Source organism: Danio rerio, chromosome 18 (genome assembly GCF_052040795.2).
Source record: "Danio rerio strain M-AB ecotype USA chromosome 18, GRCz13ab, whole genome shotgun sequence".
NCBI classification, from domain to species: domain Eukaryota; kingdom Metazoa; phylum Chordata; class Actinopteri; order Cypriniformes; family Danionidae; genus Danio; species Danio rerio.
The window spans coordinates 47,972,643-47,990,915 of record NC_141038.1 but is presented as its reverse complement, the minus strand read 5'-3'; the positions used below and the strand labels follow the sequence as shown (position 1 = coordinate 47,990,915).

Below are 18,273 nucleotides of genomic sequence, written 5' to 3'. Positions count from 1 at the left end.
CTGTCATCATTATTTAGAATACCAGGCCCTATCATACACCCGGCACAATAAGGCGCAAGACGTGTTTGACACGATTTGTTGCAATTTTCAGGCCAGCGCAACCCTAATTTTCATGGTTTGCACCACATTATTTAAATAGCAAATCCATTTTTCGCCACTTTGTGGACTTTGTGTTCTGGTCTAAAAGGAGGTCTGTTACGGAGCATTGTTAACCCGTTGCTATTTTGAGGAACTGAAATAGACCATGCCATTGATCAACTAAAAGCAGGGGTCTGTTCTTCGTACCTCGCTTAAATGATCTAAGATGATTTGGCAGATCTTGGATCTTTTAATCTTGATAACTGATCTCTCGCTAATTTGGTTCTTCAAATAGGTTCGCGAATCAGATTAAAATATCTGGATAAACTGATCAGAGATCAATGCGTGTGTTGTGAAGGACAGATCTATCCATCCTCAAAATCATGATCAGCAATGCAACGATTGGCTGACGGCACAGCAGCGTAATGACATCATCTGATTAATATTCAATTATCCATGTGAGCAAAAAGACATCAAATTAGCAGTAAACGGCTTGTTAAATATGACATGCAACTTCACACATTTGTTATGAGCTGCAGGCTTTACACTTTCATGTGTCAAGAGTTTTCATCATGTATTTAAATGCATATCTATGTATTTTGTTCTACATTTAGAAAAGATCCTCTTTATTATAGTAGCCTTGGCCCACTCAATTTTTTTTTAAATCAGCGTAGGGAATAACTATAAATTAATTAACGGTAAAGGTGTCTGCAACTTTTGCTAAGCATCAAACCACTGGCATATAGCGGTTAAAACATGTGAATGACTGCATAAATGATTACCCCCCTTTTTTTTTTTAAAGTCAAATATTGTGCATGTACGCGTTTGTATCTAAAAGTTCATAACAATAAATTTTCTCTGCCTTTGTACTTTTATTTCGAAGAGCAGATTGCATTCGTTTTACATTTATATATACACACACACACACACACACACACACACACACACACACACACACACACACACACACACACACATATATAGTTAAAAATATATATTTACTATTTTCTTATGTGTATATAACTACTGTAAGCAAATATCAGCATTCGGGACATCCTTTCAATATTATCTTTGCTTAAATTGACCCGATTTAATCCTGTTCATAATCCAAATATGAAATGAGCCTCCTCCCAAGCAGGTTGAGCTACCAGAACTGTTGCCATTAAAACGAGTCTCAGATGAGTTTAGAAGAACTAAACGATCCAGGATCGTGTCAAATCGTCAATATCCACATTCAGCTAATTGAGTAATCCATGTACGAAGAACGGACCCCAGGTCTAAAGTCCAGCACAGAGTGCGTTAGTTATGTGCCTATGCAGGTCCGAACACTGTGTTTGGATAAAACTCAGATTTTTGACCACACTTCATTATTAATATTCATTTATTCGTTTGCTGGAAATTAGAACTGAATTTATTTGCGCTTAATAAACTAAATTAAATATGTAAATTAAATAAGTTTCCTTACTCAAGAAAGTAAAGGCGTAACGTAAAGAGTAAAAGTAAAGAAAAAGTAAAGAGGCTGAATGAAGGAGGCTCGTTTTTTATCCTCGTGCTGCAGACGGTCTGTTTAACTGTTTGCTCGCTAGTTCAGTTTTTCCACTTATAAAGTCAGCCATGAAAATGACTAATGGGCAGGCCCGTGCAGAGACCGCACAAAGGCCATGTGCAGGATACATATTTTGAAGACCGGATGGGGGAGGGGGGGGTTGTTGCCGCGCACGTACTGAAGAACGGTGGTGTCGCGCGCTTACTGTAAAACGGGGAAGGGAGGGGGGTGTTGTCGCGCAGGTACTGAAGGGCCGGACGGAAGGTGTGTCGCATCGCGGGGGCACTTTTGATCACTTAGGAAAGGCACTTTCTATACAAGACTAAAAAGGGCATGTGCACTGTACAGGTTGAGCCCTATGTGTGCACGTGCCTGCAAATGGGCATGGCACGACACAAAGGACTCTGTGAGATGAGACTCTGATTGATTCAATGCACTTTATGCTCAAAACACACCCAGAATGAGAATAAGCACAACCCTGTTACACCATGCGCAAACTTTTTTAAAGCCCTTAGTGCTTTTGTACCATGCGTGACTTTGTTGATTAGTTAGACTTTGATTAGTTAGACTTTGTTAACTTTTAGTTGATTAAAATTAAAACAATCTGTCCCCCTAAAAACACTCAAAAATGACGTTGTTTCAGCTCATTTTAAATAAGTAGTTTTGACAAGCATCACACATTATTTAGGGTGTACATTCATGTTTATTCCCAGAGATGGGCTGCGGCTGGAAGGGCATCCGCCGTGTAAAAATTATTAATAAAGGGACTAAGCTGAATAGAAAATGAATGAACTAATGAAATTCATATTTAGAACCACTTTAGGGTGAGTAAATGGTGCGGAAAAAAGTTTCCTTGTGAACTATCATGTTCTTCATGAATGCATCAACGCACATAAAGAAGCTTTTATTTTTAAAAAAATTAACAAGGACTGATTTGGAAGACTCTTTTTGACTCTCCAGCAAAATTAAAAATGTCCACATCCAGTGGTTGTGAGACTATAAAGCCAACATTTTATGAAAATAAAAACAAAGAAAATGGTCGGACACACTTCATGTCTCCAGAGGGCGATAGAGTCACACTCATGCTACTAGTGCATGTGTGCAATCAAAGTACCTCAGATGTACACAGACAGCACAACTCAGATAATTTATTAATGAAAAAAAAGAGCAACACCTAATATCCTAAAATAAATCTCGACTACTTAATCATCATTATCATCATGTTCGTTTTTTAATATTATCAGGCCACTTTCTCTCCCCTCCTCGCGTTGTGAAGGATTATTGAACCAACTATGAAGCTACAAATAAATATCTACATTTTTACAGATATGAATCAGCACAGGTAAGAGCATTGTGCTTTTTGCCAGTGTACTTCAACCTCACATCTCGTTATATTCAAGAATAAGGTCAGTGAACGAGAAGTGGGTGGTTTATGGCTGTGCGATTGCATTGAGACCACATTGTTGCACTCCAAACGCAACTGAATGCGGTTTCGACTACCTCTGTCACATCTGATGCGGAACAAACACGGTTATTTACTATATTTAACAATGACCCTCACACAGCAAGCAGATTTCGGTCAGAGTTTATAAAGTCTGCTGCTATTCAATAGATTTGGTGCCAATTGAAAGTGTGTCTTGTCATTATAATTGCTTCATTTGGTAATCGCAGCTAACAGGGAACATTCCCAGAATGTTATCAAAAGTAATGTTTTTGAAACAACGTCGAGTGACAAACGTGCTTAAAACATTAATATACAAACACCGGCCACTTTATTAGGTACACCTTACTAGTAGTGGGTTGGGCCCTCTTTTGCCTTCAGAACTGCCTTAATCCCCTGCAGAAAAATCCAGCTTAAACCAGCCTAGGCTGGTTTTAGCTGGTTGACCAGCCTGGTTTTAGAGGGGTTTTGGCCATTTCCAGGCTGGTTTCCAGCCATGTCCAGCCTGGTCTTAGCTGGTCAGGCTGGAAAATGACCAGCCAAATCCAACTAAAACCAGCTTGACCAGCCTGGTTTAAGCTGGATATAGCTGGTTTTGGCTGGGCTCCCAGCTTGGCTAGGCTGGTCAAGCTGGTTTTAGCTGGTCATCTCCCAGCCTGACCAGCTAAGACCAGGCTGGAAATGGCTGGAAACCAGCCTGGAAGTGGCCAAAACCCCTCTAAAACCAGCCTGGCCGACCAGCTAAAACCAGCCAACCAGCCTAGGCTGGTTTAAGCTGGATTTTTCAGCAGGGTCCTGTCTTTTTTCTTTTGAACACTATAGAAGATATTTTGAAGAAAGTTTAAAACCTGCAATGGCGTCACGGTGGCTTAGTGCTTACCACTTCCCTCACAGCAGGAGGGTCGCTGATTCGAGTCCAGGCCAGTTGGCATTTCTGAGTGGAGTTTGCATGTTCTCTCAGTGTTCGCATGGGTTTCCTCTGGGTGCTGCAGTTTCCCCCACAGTCTAAAAATATGCCCTTTAGATTAATTGGATAGGCTTAATTGTCCTTGGAGTATGTGCGTTACTGAGTGTCTATGGATGTTTCCCAGTGATGGGTTGCAGCTGGAAGGGCATCCGCTGTGTAAAACGTACGCTAGATAAGTTGGCGAATCATTCCGCGGTGGCAACTCTCGATGAATAAAGGGACTAAGTCGAACGAAAAGGAACGAATAAATTAATTAAAACCTGTAACCATTGACATCCATAGTAGGAGTAACTATTATAGAAGGTTTACAACATTTTTCAAAATATCTAATTTTGTGTTCAACAGAAGAACATAAACAACATTAATGCACAAATCCAATATAAACTTTCAGCAACTGTTTTTTAATTATATATTTAAGAAAGTCAATGGTTTTAGGTTTCCAACATTATTAAAATACTGTTTGTTCCGGTATTAAACAGAACCAAAAAAAAACTGGTTTGGAATAATTCGAGGGTGTGTAAAGGATGATAGAATTGACATTTTAGGATTTTTTTTTGTGTACTGCCATACACCCAAAGGGCTTTGCAATCATATAAGGAGGTCTCCTCTCCTCACCACCATCAAAAAGCACAAGGAGGCTTTAAAACTGTTGCAGATAGTAAACACTCATAATGAAACTGCAGTGTCATGTGGGACCAAACTGAGGTTTTGACATTTTTGGAGACACATGAGGCTTTACTCTTACATGGGAGGGGTGGAAACAGCAGTTCATTTGTTCATGTGAATACAAAGTGCTTTCTCATGCAAAAGGTTTTTTAAAGCATGCTACAGTATAAATCAGGGATCACCAAATTTGTTTCTGGAGGGCCGGTGTCCTGCAGGTTTTAGCTCCAATCCTAATCAAACCACCTGAACAAGCTAATCAAGCTCTTACTAGGTATACTTGAAACACCCAGGCAGGTGTGTTGAGGCAAGTTGGAGATAAACCCTGCAGGGCACCAGACCTCCAGAAACGAGATTGGTGACCCCTGGTAGATGATCTGAGGACTATTGTGAGCTGAAACGTCACAAACACATTCTGGCACACCTGACACTTAAAACACATTTAAACTGGGTCACTTACCTAAATAAGTGCCCAGAACTTTCCATGCACATAGTACATTGTTTTGTGTAATTGTTGTAATTGTAGTGTATTCATCTGCGGTTACTGTTTCTTAACCTGTCTGCACTTGGTTCATTAAGAAATTACTGCTATTTGAATTTCTGTCGCCTCACAGCAACAAGGTCACTGGTTTGAGTCCCGGATGAGTCAGTTGGCATTTCTGTGTGGAGTTTGCATGTTCTCCCCGTGTTGGTGTGGGTTTCCTCTGGGTGCTCCGGTTTCCCCCCACAGTCCAAAGACATACGGGTATAGGTGAATTAAATAAACTAAATTGGCTGTAGTGTATGTGTGTGTGGATGAGTGTGTATGGGTGTTTGCAGGAAGAGTATCCGCTGTGTAAAACATGTACTGAAATACTAGGCATTCATTCCCCTGTGGCGACCCCTGATAAATAAATAGACTAAGCTGAAGGAAAATGAATGAAAGAGACTTTCCTTGAAAGCGACTCGCATTCCTTGAAATTCTCATTCGTTTTTCGATTGTCTGTTAAGATTGGTCCAGTAATGAGTCTCATGGGGAAGGGACTAGATAACACCAGCGTCCCCTGGGTCAAAAAGTCTCTGTGGACGAGGAGAAACCAGAGAGCAGCTGAGACGGTATATGGAAAAGTAATGTAAACATCACAAAAAGCTGCATCTGCTGTCTGTGTATTATAATGTATGCTCTCATTTCAGAGTAATGCCGCAGAAAATGTTCTAGTGACAAACTTAGGTTGACACAAACACAAGTATGAGTAAAACATACATTTATATACACTCACCACCTTACTAGTACCGGGTTGGACCCTCTTTTGCATTCAGAAACGCCTTAATCCTTCGTGGCATAGATTCAACAAGGGACTGGAAACATTCCTCAGACCTCAGAAATTTTGCTCCATATTGACATGATAGCATCACTTAGTTGCTGCAGATTTGTCGGCTGCACATCCATGATGCCAATCTCCCGTTCCACCACATCTCAAAAATGCTTTATTCGATTGAGTTCTGGTGACTGTGGAGGCCATTTGAGTACAGTGAACTCACTGTCATGTTCAAGAAACCAGTCTGAGATTATTTGCGCTTTATGGTGCATTATCCTGCAAGAAGTAGCCATCAGAAGATGAGTACACTGTGGTCATAAAGGAATGGACATAGTTAGCAACAATACTCTGGTAGGCTGTGGTGTTGACATGATGCTCAAATGGTACTAATGGGCCCAAAGTGTGCTAAGAAAATATCCCCCACACCATTACACCACCACCACCAGCCTGAAAAATTGATACAAAGCAGGATGGATCCATGCTTTTATGTTGTTGAAGCCAAATTCTATCCCCCCATCCGAATGTCGCAACAAAAATCGAGACTCAGACCAGGCAACGTTTCTCCAATCTTCTATTGTCTAATTTTGGTGTTCCTGTGCGAATTGTAGCCCCAGTTTCCTGTTCGTAGATGACAGGAGTGGCACCCGGTGTAGTCGTCTGCTGTTGTAGCCCATCTGCCTCAAGGTTGGACGTGTTGTGTGTTCAGAGATGCTCTTCTGCTGACCTCGATTATAACGAGTGGTTATTTGAGTTACTGTTGCCTTTCTATCAGCTGGAACCAGTCTGGCCATTCTCCTCTGACCTTCGGCATCAACAAGGCAATTGCGGCCACAGAACTGCCGCTCACTGGAAATTTTCTCTTTTTCGTATCATGATTCTTATGATCACGCAAAGTGAAGACGGTTGGGGGTGCTTATGATTTCGCGTAGGTGAGTGACTTATTTAGAGGTGTGCATGCCCTGCGGGCCGGTCTGCTACGCCACTGGACAACATGAAGGAGATGAGTTAACCTATTACAATTTTTACAAAATTAAGTGGATTGAAAATAAAACATTTAAGTTGCTCACCAAAACCCTAAAAAATGTGTATTATTTCAGCTCATTTTAAATAAGTAGTCTGAACAAACAGCCAATGCCATTTTTTGGAGTGTATGGTTGGGATTAGGGATGGGGTTTGTTGTCAGCCCTTTAAAAAATTAACATTTTCACAAGACTTACCCACTAAACTGACAAAACTTAAAATAGTAGTTGTCCTCATGAAAGATCGGCCTGTTCTACCTGAAGATACAAAGGATCTGGAGAAGATTGACACTGAGTAATTAGTTGAACATTTACCCCCGGCTTCAAAGACAAGGTTTAAGGCTAATCTTGGACAAATTGCATGTATGAACTGCATGTTTCAGTGACTTAAACAAAACAATACATCAGTGCCATAAAATAGTTTAAGATATTGATGGAAGTTGATACCTTAAAAAGGTACATATTAGTATATCCTTTGTACCTAAAGTCACACACACTCACAGACACACATATAATAATTTGCTGTTATACTCCATATAAAATCCAGAAACTACACTTTTTTTTGTTTGTTTGTTTTTGCACAGACCTACCTTAAGGGATAATGGTGCCAAATTTTACCTTTTCCCAACAGTGAAAACCACCAACAAATCAAAAACGCTTGATTATGGTGTCATGGCTTTGCAATCAAAAAATGTGGTTATAATGGAGGTCAATGGGGCAAAAAAAGCCACCAACAGTAAATTAGGGAGACTACAATTACATTTTATATTGAAAATACGTCATTTTGTGTTTTATTCCACCAAATCAGCGTCATCATTTGTGAATTTGGGAATTAAAAGTTTAAGATCCTGTAAATATTTAAAAACATTTAGTAGTTTTGATCAAGACTGAGGTTGTTGATCAGATTTATGCAAAAAAAATATATTAATGGTGATGCATTTTTACAGCAGTTTAGTGGATTTGGTGGATGTTTTCATCCCGAACATGACGAAACGGTTGGAAATAAAAACAGTGCTCAAGGGTTAACGGATCAAAATGGGCCCTTTATGTACAAATGTGTGCCTTTTGAAATGATAACACCCCAGTTAGTGACAGCTTGTGTACTTTCAAGAAAGCCCTTGATGCTGTTAATCATTGTATTTTACAGAATAAATACAATCAGTTTAAAATGGCTTCCGCAGCTTTGGGTCGGGTTATTTTTGGCACGACACAGAAAATGTGTGAAGGTCAATGGGGTGAAGTCACCTGTGTGTGCTAACAACATGAGCGTTCCACAAAGGTCTATACTTGACCCATTGTTGTTTACAATGTACATAAATGAGCTAGTAGTTTGTTTGTCTGGGTGTCAGCTGCTTGGTGTTTGTGGATGACACAGTCATTAATCTGGTAAAACACCTAGCCTGACAGATTAGCATCTGACAGGCATTACATAATATTCCTAGATGGCTCCAGTTGCCAGATTTAACTTGGTGGCTCAGTGGTTAGCACTGTCACCTCACACCTGTGAGACGATCATGCTACCCACTGCGCCACCGTGATGCCCCAATAATATTTTTGTTTTTGACTTTTAAAACTATTTGCGTTAGTAATGTTGTAAATTAAAATAAAGTGGTTAAATAAAAAAAAAATATATATATATATATATTTTTTTTTTAATATTTCTAAATTTATTGTTTAAAAATATTCAATTATTGAGTAATATCACACTCGTAGCCGTGTGCTATGGCTGTATATCAGCACTGGTGGGAGGCATGCGTGACCGAGTGCCTTAGCGCCCCACCAGTGCTGATATACAGCCATAGCATACGGCTACGAGTGTGATATTGCGTTTATACAACAGTTTAATCTTGTACATAAAAAAGAAAAATCAAACACAGTGAGTCTAAAACGTATTAGGAACTACCTCTGCCTTTCCTACACATCTGCAGCTGACGTCAGAACAGCAGAAGCCGTTACTTATTCACCAACGTCACTTTAGAGCTAGTATTTGAATGACTCTCTATAGCGTAAGTGGTGCTTCTGGTGTGTGACCCTCTTAAGGTGATGATAAAACGGCAAATTTTGCTCACATTTTAAGATTATAAGGCTGAACGTGACAAGAAATGCTATCCGTCTACAGAGATTTCTCACCAGACTGCTGTTGTGTTTGCGATAAGGAGGGACAAGGCTCAATCCAGCTACTTATTCACAGCTTCTTATTGACTATCCCGTCCACCTTAAAAACCACGAAGCTTCCGTTTTTCAGCTACACTGTGGAAGGGCTTATTATACGGTTCTGGCGCCATCTTGTGGATAGACACATCAACTGTCTTTGGCTGCGAACGAGTTCTCAGAAATTGTAAAAATTTTAAAATAGGCACTATTCTTGCAAATAAACTGCATAGTTGCAATCTAAACAACTACATTAGACTTATGTTTGGGTGTCTAACCGCAGTAATATTTGTCAAACTGTAGTGTCTGCTTGTTGCTGGCTGTATGTGGGCGGAGTAATACACAAAGTGTAAAGAGGCTGTACGGATGCTGATATTACTTAAATACATCACGGCTATCAGCCAATCAGATTCAAGATCCAGACAGAACTGTTATATATATATATATATATATATATATATATATATATATATATATATATATATATATATATATATATATATATATATATATATATATATATATATTTTTTTTTTTTTTTTTTTTTTCGAATTGTATGAAACGAGATATAGTGATAATTTTTTGCAATATCGCTAAGCCCTAAATTAAAGTATCTTGGCATCATTCTGGACGGGAATTTAAGATTTTAAGTGGGTGAAATCAAACCTAAAATGCTTTTCTATTATCAGAGGAGATCTTTTTTCTAGAACACAATATACTAGCAGCCAAAAGAGGAACCAAACAGACCAGAAACCTATGCAATGATATCACTGTGTAGTTCTAAGAAAGCAGATCCTTGAATTATCTTTAATTGTTTTTAAATTGTTTGAAGAATCCTGCATTGATTTCTGAATTAATTAGCAGGCATCAGATAAATCCTAAAGCCACTTTAATTAGTGTTCACATTCTTGTTTGATCAGTCCAAGGCCAACACCCAGCAATGCTTTACCTACTAATTTAAAATGAGAGTACAATAGGATATGACTGTGTAGGACTTAAATAGGACTTAAATAGTGTTTAAAAACAAAAAAAATCTCATATTACAGGGTTGTCACACCTTTGTGTCTGATGCTAATAAAGAATCTTTTTGCTAGCTATGCTATGATTATTATTATACATTCATTTTCCTTCGGCTTAGTCCCGGGGTCACAACCTCAGAATGAACCGCCAACATATCCAGCATATGTTTTATACAGCGGATGCCCTTCCAGCTGCAAGTAAGTAATAGGAAACACCCGTACACTCTCATATTCACACACACACACACACACAATGGTCAATTTAGTTCATCCAATTCACCTATATAACGTGTCTGGACTGTGGGGGAACCAGAGCACCCAGAGAAAACCCATGCCAACACGTGGAGAGCATGCTAACTCCACACAGAAATGCCAACTCCCTGTGCCAAGACTCGAATCAGCAAACTGCTTGCTGTGAGATGACAGACTGTTTTCTCACCTTTTTTAACCACAAGCCAACCAACCAAAAACTGTATTATATGTAGCACATTTTCAGTTGTGTAGTTAGCAACAAAACTTGTTATAATATGCAGTATTTCATGCATGTAAGGATTAATAGTGTCACTGTCTCATGCACGCTGTCCTTAAGCAACTACTGTATGCTTAGTTGTTGGCCAGCGGTGTGCAGGAATTACACTTATTACTAAGCCATACTTGCATGCTATTTCAGAGAAAATATTCAGAGTAGCGGTAATAGGGAGGACGTCACAGGCTGTCATTGTTCAAAAATAAAATAATGTAAATATAAAATCAACTTGACCTCAGTAAAGCAGGCTCAACACAATCTCACGACAGTTTGGAACTTTTTGATTTAGCGGCTAATTCGTATGAATTCGTACAATATAATTTAGTATGATTTGCTCATCACCCAATGACGGTTGTGGTTAGGGGTGCGGTTGGGTGCCACGCCTCCTTTTTTAAAATCTTACATTTTCGTACAACCGAACTCGTACGAATTAGCCACCAAACTGACAAAACGTAAAAATACTTACGTTTCCTCGTGAGATCAGGCTGGCAGGCTAGGTGGAATAGCAACTTTTACTGATGTTTTGTTGTTAAAATAAATAAAATTAATAAAAAATAAATAAATAAAAAAAAAAGACAAAAAAAAAAAAAGACATTATCGATGCTGTAAAAGGCAGACATCCCAGGTCTCTCGGATCTTGCGGGAGTATCCCGCATATGCATAGAGACTGCTGGTTGCCCGCAAATGAATGATAATCTCCCGAAAATCGTGTGTCTCCTGCCCGGTCCTTAAATACGTTGCACACCCCTCTCCCCCGCATCCTAGGTCTTCAGGTATGTCGCACGCAACTCACCCCCACCGCTCTTCAGGTACGTCTGAAAATGTCCCTTATGAAACTGAAAATAGTCACATCAATCTTTCGCCGGAAGATTTCAGTGCTGCGACACTGAACTCATAACACAATCTACATCAGCTTTGCGTGACTAAAAGAGTTTTAAAGCATAACATTACCTGTCTAAAAGAAATACTTCAGCCATGGTGTTGTCCTTCCTCCAGCGTGCAAAAGTAACTCCAATACTGATTCAGGATATTAAAAAGTTTTGATTCAGAATTTGTTGTTACCGCTTTTGTTTTTAACAGCAGATCTCCATAAACAGAGGTGTGCAGATGTACAAATCTACATTTGTTGACACAGTTTGGGCTATTTATCGGAACTATGGGAGATGTCAGCCGGACATTATTTTAATTGGATGAACTGTTTTTAGTTTTATGCCTCACCCAGAATATAAAAATACATATAAATACATTTAGATCATTTACTATTGAAATGTGAAGAGACTTTCAACCAGCACAACAAAAAGGAGTCTGAAGACAATCACCTACTGCACCTTTAATGTAATAACACAAATGCTTCCTCTATATCTGAATAATCTGTTATTAAATGCATTTGTGATGCCCATATCAAATAAAACAATGATAATAACATTATTAATTCTACCAACGGTACTTATTGAAACATTATATCCAGCTGAAGCATTTAATAGTGTTTTAATTTAGCGTTTCCCCTCGCCATATCTTGCTTGGTTAAGGATATTTTGCCCAAGCCATCATCAAAGAAGAAATGTTCAGATTTCCAAACTAACTTTTTTCCTTGAATTAGCATCTCAAGATAAACAATGTGAGCTAGCAGTGATGGGTAAATTCCAAACCTAGAAGTCCTATTAAAAGTTTTTCCTAAGGGTTTTACAAATAAGGAGACATGACAGAGTAAACATGACAGTACATGAATGTTTTGTTTTACAGCATAGCATAACTTAAAATATGGGTGTGTCTAACATCACAGAGCAACCTGTGAAGATTTGTCTTGTCATGTTCACCACAGATCTCACGTTATGCATTACAACAACAGTAATATAAATCAAACTTTCCCTCAACTACCTCTATATGCAAATAAAATGTTACTGTGACAAACGTAATTCTTGTTTCCGTGGAAATGTTTAATATGCGATTATTTGTATTTATTTACATTGGCCATCACAGTGAGTAGGTGTTGGTGGCGAAGGTGAAAAGCTGCAGTGTAAATTAAATAATTCCACACTAAATTCTAGTATTGCAGTGTAATAATATGATAAAGCCACAAGAGCAACAAATCACCAGCAGGTACAGCAGTGGTGACCAGGGCAATGCGTCACCGAACACAGTTCATTGCAGACTTCTGCACAGAAGTTTAAGTCAGCTGTACACTGTGCTTTTTTTCCCCGTCATAGGAAAGGTTTTCAAAAAGGTACAGGTTTATATCATTAAAGGCAATCTTGAGGCTTAAAGTGTACCATAGAAGAAGACTAAAGCTGCGGTCACACTGAGCTTTTCTTCCCATAGACTTCCATTCATCTGCACGCGAATGTGTCAGACCGGAAACGCAGGGTCAGCCGTCAAGTTTAGTGCAAAGTTCAAGCTTGGTGAACTCAGACCTGTGAAATCGCATCACTTGACTGCGTGAGAGCAATCGAGGATCAAAACATGACGTCTCTGGACAGAAATTGAAAACATGGAGCATTGCTCGCTTTTTTAATGCTAAATAACCTTGTTTATTCCAATAGTATCTGGATGCAGCCTTTATGATGCAAGCTGAGACTGCATCACTCAGCGATGCAATGTCAGACACAATGCACTCAAATGAAGCTAGTGACGTCACTGTAGGTTTAGGTGAGCCCATCAAAAAACATTGGATGCAGCCCAGATTGCACTGCACCAGGTCTGCAGCCAGACCCCTCTCATTTAATCCCAGCCCTATTCGCAACGCCGCACGACAGAATTTCGCATTATTAAACTCTAGTGTGACCGCAGCTTTATACTTCAGTTTCTCAAATATTCTGATCAATCAGATGCTCTGTAGTATCTGATGTAACCGGTTCTGCGTTGTGTTTTCTTTGTTTTATTAAGGAATAACCAGTCGGAGATCTGCAGTTGTGACGGCTCTTTACTCCGTGAGAATAAACCAAAAAGCACAGCTTTTACAGTGTGTCTTCGCCCTTACAGCTTTTTTCTCCCATGCGTAGTCAGTGCAGAAAGTTAGAGAGATGGAAAGAGATAGAACAACTTTAAACAATATTAACAAAGTGACAAAAAATACCTGAGAATAAACCAAAAAGCACAGCTTTTACAGTGTGTCTTCGCCCTTACAGCTTTTCTGTTAAAGTAAAGTGCAATGCATTTAGCATTCACATGCTTCAGTTAGGCTAAAGTCAATCAAAACCTCAATTTAAGTGAGAACACAAAAATAATGAAATATGTGAAAAATAAAGGTATAAATATTATTTAAACATGAAAACTGGCTTTAAAAGTTATTTATAAAGTAAAGATGATTAAAGATTAATTGGAGCTTAGCAGACACCCATCTCTCCCAGGCGTAGTCAGTGCAGAAAGGGAAGAGGCGGGTGCAAAACAGGAAATTAAACGGCGTGAGCTCCCTTAGAAATTTAAAGACACACACTAACAAACACCTCAGGTACACTTACTAACACATTAGATAAAATACATATTTTGTGTAATTCTATACTTAAAGCGAATTATAATTTTCATACCTGTTACACTGACATGCCCCGCCCCTTCAAGATGCTTCATTTGATGCGCTTGAGCTCAACCACTCTCTTTGGCAGAGCTGAGCTAAAAAACTAAAGGCTATTGACTGTTTTTTTTTTAAAGGGGAGGAGCTACTATATGTCTGACCGTGTCTTGTTGTAGTTGAGATTACATTAAACATTAAATACAAAACTGCACATTACTTCATGTACCTTTAAACAGCCCTGGATCACATTTGTGTGATGAAGCAACCACAGGCCTCCAAATTCACCTGACATGATCCCAATCAAGCATTGCGTGTTTGCAATAAGCAAAGCAGGTTTGCACGTCATCACCACAACCACCATGAAATGTTGAGGAACTGGAGGACGAGCTGCCGATACTGTTACCAGATAACTCACAGATGCCTATCACCAAAATATGGTCAAAACAGATCAGTGATGTACAATACTTCTGAAGAATGTGCTGCTGAAAGTAAGAAGGCAAACCAAAAATGCAATCAATTCCCATTCTTCTTGGAACCATGAAAGCTTCTTGAAAGTTATGCGACATGCCAGTAACTAGTCTACACATGTCGCAATAATTACATGTTTCCTCGCCAGCTTCCTCATAGCTGAGAGCTCTGTGCTTCTGCCTTCTTTGTTTTCAAGAGCAAACAATAAAACTGTCAGTCCTCTGAAATCCCTGTTAAAACACACAATCAGCATGTTGAGTGGTTAACTAGGCACTATTTAGATATAAAAATGACAACGTGTCTTAAAATGTAAAACAACGAATATTATTCATCATGAATACATGTGTATTCTGTAAATGATATAACAATCTGCAAATATGAAATCGTTAAACAAGTACACTCGGATGTTGCTTACACTCACAGGCCACTTTATTAGGTACACCTGCCCATCTGCTCGTAACGCAAATTTCTAATCAGCACATGGCAGCAACCCGATGCATTTAGGCATGTAGACATGGTCAAGACGATCTGCTGCAGTTTAAACTGAGCATCAGAATGGGGAAGAAAGGGGATTTAAGTGACTGAACGTGGCATGGTCGTTGGTGCCAGATGAGCTGGTCTGAGTATTTCAGAAACTGCTGATCTAATGGGACGTTCACGCACAGACCATCTCTAGGGTTTACAGAGAATGGTCCGAAAAAGAGAAAATATCCAGTGAGCGGCAGTTCTGTAGACGCAAATGCCTTGTTGATACCAGAGGAGAATGGCCAGACTGGTTCCAGCTGTTAGAAAGGCAGCAATTCCTCAAATAACCTCGTTTGATTGTAATGCAGTAATGTGCACTTTTTGTGAAACAATAATTAATGCAAAAATCACTGTACAAATAAACTTGAAATGAATGTTCTGTGCATGCTAGTCTCAGTTTTGAATATATACATAAAATGTGCTGTTCGTTTGGTATTACATTTTTTACATGCATCGCTAAATGTAATAGGCAATGCCAGGACAGGCACAACAAAGCATCACAGATAACAATGGCAGACATGCCAATCTTTTATCACAAGACTGATGAAAGACGTTTCTCAGAACAATCCAGGAAACACGAGAACGGTAACTACCAATAAAACTACCATCCTCACTCCTTGTTCAAACACCAATCTCATGTCACAAATACTGTTGGGTACACATCACAAGTATAAAATTACTTTTTTTAAGTACTGCATTACATAAACAACTGAAGTAATAAAATTTGAGTTACTTTTTACTTTGCTTTTAGAAACTAAATTGCTGTATAAAATATAACGTAGTCAGATTAAATCAAGCAACAGACAGAAACGAAGATAGTAGAGCCTTACATTTCAGTGATGACATTCGCATCATTTTCAACACATGGAAGAAGAAAAGTAAAAGTGGATTGTCTTAATAGAGATGAGTTTTTATTAAAGGTAAATAAAGGTGAAACTGTCCATTGTTAATTGTAGAGCTCCTCTATGTAAAACTAAATTAGAGAATAAACCCCCTTAAAGTTCTGAAAGAGATCAAGCCTCAACCAGGTCAGAAAAAGTAACACAAAAAGTAAGGTAATGCATTGTGTACTATAAAAAGTAACTAAGAAATTAGTTACTGCTTTGTGGAGTAACTCAATATGAAACTACCATCCTCACCACCTCGCTCCTTGTTCAAACATCAATCTAATGTCACAAACAGTGTTAAGCTGCGGTCACACTGGGCTTTACCTCCCATAGACTTCCATTCATACGCACGTGAATGTGTCAGACAGGAAATGCAGGGTCATGCATCAAGTTTTGCAGAAACTCAAAGAAGTTTTTTGCAGAAAACTTCAAGCTTGGTGAACTCTGACCTGCGGGGAAAAAAAAAAAAAAAAAAAAAAAAATTCGCATCACTTGACTGCGTGAGACCAATCGAGGATCAAAACATGACATCTCTGGACAGAAATTTAAAACATTGAGCAATCGCTCTTTTAAAAAGGTAGTATCGCATGCTCAAGCTCTAATGTGACCGCAGCTTTAGGTGTAACACATTACAAGCATAGTAACAATACTTTCGTAAGTAACGAGTAAAGTAGTGCATTACGTAAAAAAAAAAAAGATCAACATTTGAGTTACTTTTTGGTTTAATTAATTAACAATTTAAAACGGAACTCTATTTAACGTAACGTAATGCATTACATACTACAAAAAGTAACTAAGTAATGTAACTAGTTACTTTCTTAGGGAGTAACTCAATATGAAATTCCCATCCTCACCCCTTGTTCTAACACCAAACCACTGAGCCACCGTGTGACCAAAACATTACAACTTTCAAATAAGACATGAGAGTGGCAGCACAAATGAATCCTAGATAACTGAAGTCTGCTGGTTTGTTCATCTCAATAAAATTTCAACCAAACTTTGCAGGGAATCTATGGAGGGTCATCAGAATATGTGTATAGCTCAGTATGGAGCGCAGCTTTTAAAAGCCATTTTTAAACCAGGCAGTTTCTGCTTCGTCATCGTGTTGAATTCACATGACCAGCTTGAAATATTTCACCACAGTATCAAAGGGCATGATGACTCTGAATGAGTGATCACAAAATATTAAAAGAATACATTTTGCTTAGTCATGTTGGTCAAAGCCAAAAAGGCTTGTGTGTAACACATAAAATATTTGAAGAATGGTAACAACAACTGGCCTAAGCTGAACACAATGCAGCATTTTTAATATATATATATATTTTTTAATCTGAAACGTTCTCCCCAAGCAGGTTAAACAGGTTTTGAATGAATTGAAGGCGTGTAGAGCGCATCACTAAAGAAGTCAACTACACCTTTTATAAGTAAGGTTTATGATTTGATTTAACAAGGAATATCCTGACAACACTTTTTATGTGCTTTAGTTATGCTCAGTTATAGTTTATTTAATCTTGTCCAGAATAAATTACAAAATTTGGTACTGTTAGATTGGGGTTCATACTGCAATGCCAAACCAAAACAGGGTTTCTGCAGATATCATAATGTCGAATTTAAGACTTTAGGACCATTAAGTATTAAATTTAAGACCTATATTACAATATCAAAAACCCACATAAACAAAGAGAAAATGCAAAAAACAAACAAACAAACAAAAAAATTAGTGGCAAATAAATGTATTCAACATGAACAGCACTGAAGACAGGTTAGATGCACCATTTACCTACAGAAAAAAAACATCTATACTTTCGCCTGGCACCTGTAATTGTGTACATGGGTCACTTGTCATGACCTCTTTTGGCTTTAACAAGCTTATGCCTCAAGTTTTTTCAAACTTAACAAAAGCTTTTCTCCTTTCCCACTGCTGTTACAATTTCTATCTAAGAATTACTGTTCATCTGGTTTTCCCCGTGATCACGCATGGACGGATCATAATGGCGTCTGTACAGTCGTACGGTTTCAGACAAAATCTCTTCAGTGTTTCATATTCAACTCAAACGAAACGAGGCGCTGTTCGCTCGAGTCTCATTCCTGCAATCCGCCAGCCAAAATCACGTTGTGCGCACTCAAAGCGAGCCTCCGCAAACTGCAGTAACACCATATTCGCTGCGCGCACAGAG

The 18,273-nt window shown here is 38.7% G+C and overlaps 1 protein-coding gene across 6 annotated transcripts in view; it reads right to left on the bottom strand.

Annotated features, from left to right (window-relative positions):
• si:dkey-224e22.2 overlaps positions 1 to 18,273 on the bottom strand; it is a 54,889-nt gene that overhangs the window by 35,365 nt on the left and 1,251 nt on the right. Inside the window, exon 2 of one of the 6 annotated variants that reach the window (XM_087293557.1) lies at positions 16,448 to 16,545. The exons of the other annotated variants lie outside the window; for them this stretch is intronic. The gene's annotated coding sequence lies outside the window, so the exon portion shown is untranslated. The remainder of the gene's footprint in view (positions 1 to 16,447; positions 16,546 to 18,273) is intronic. 6 annotated transcript variants of the gene reach the window in all.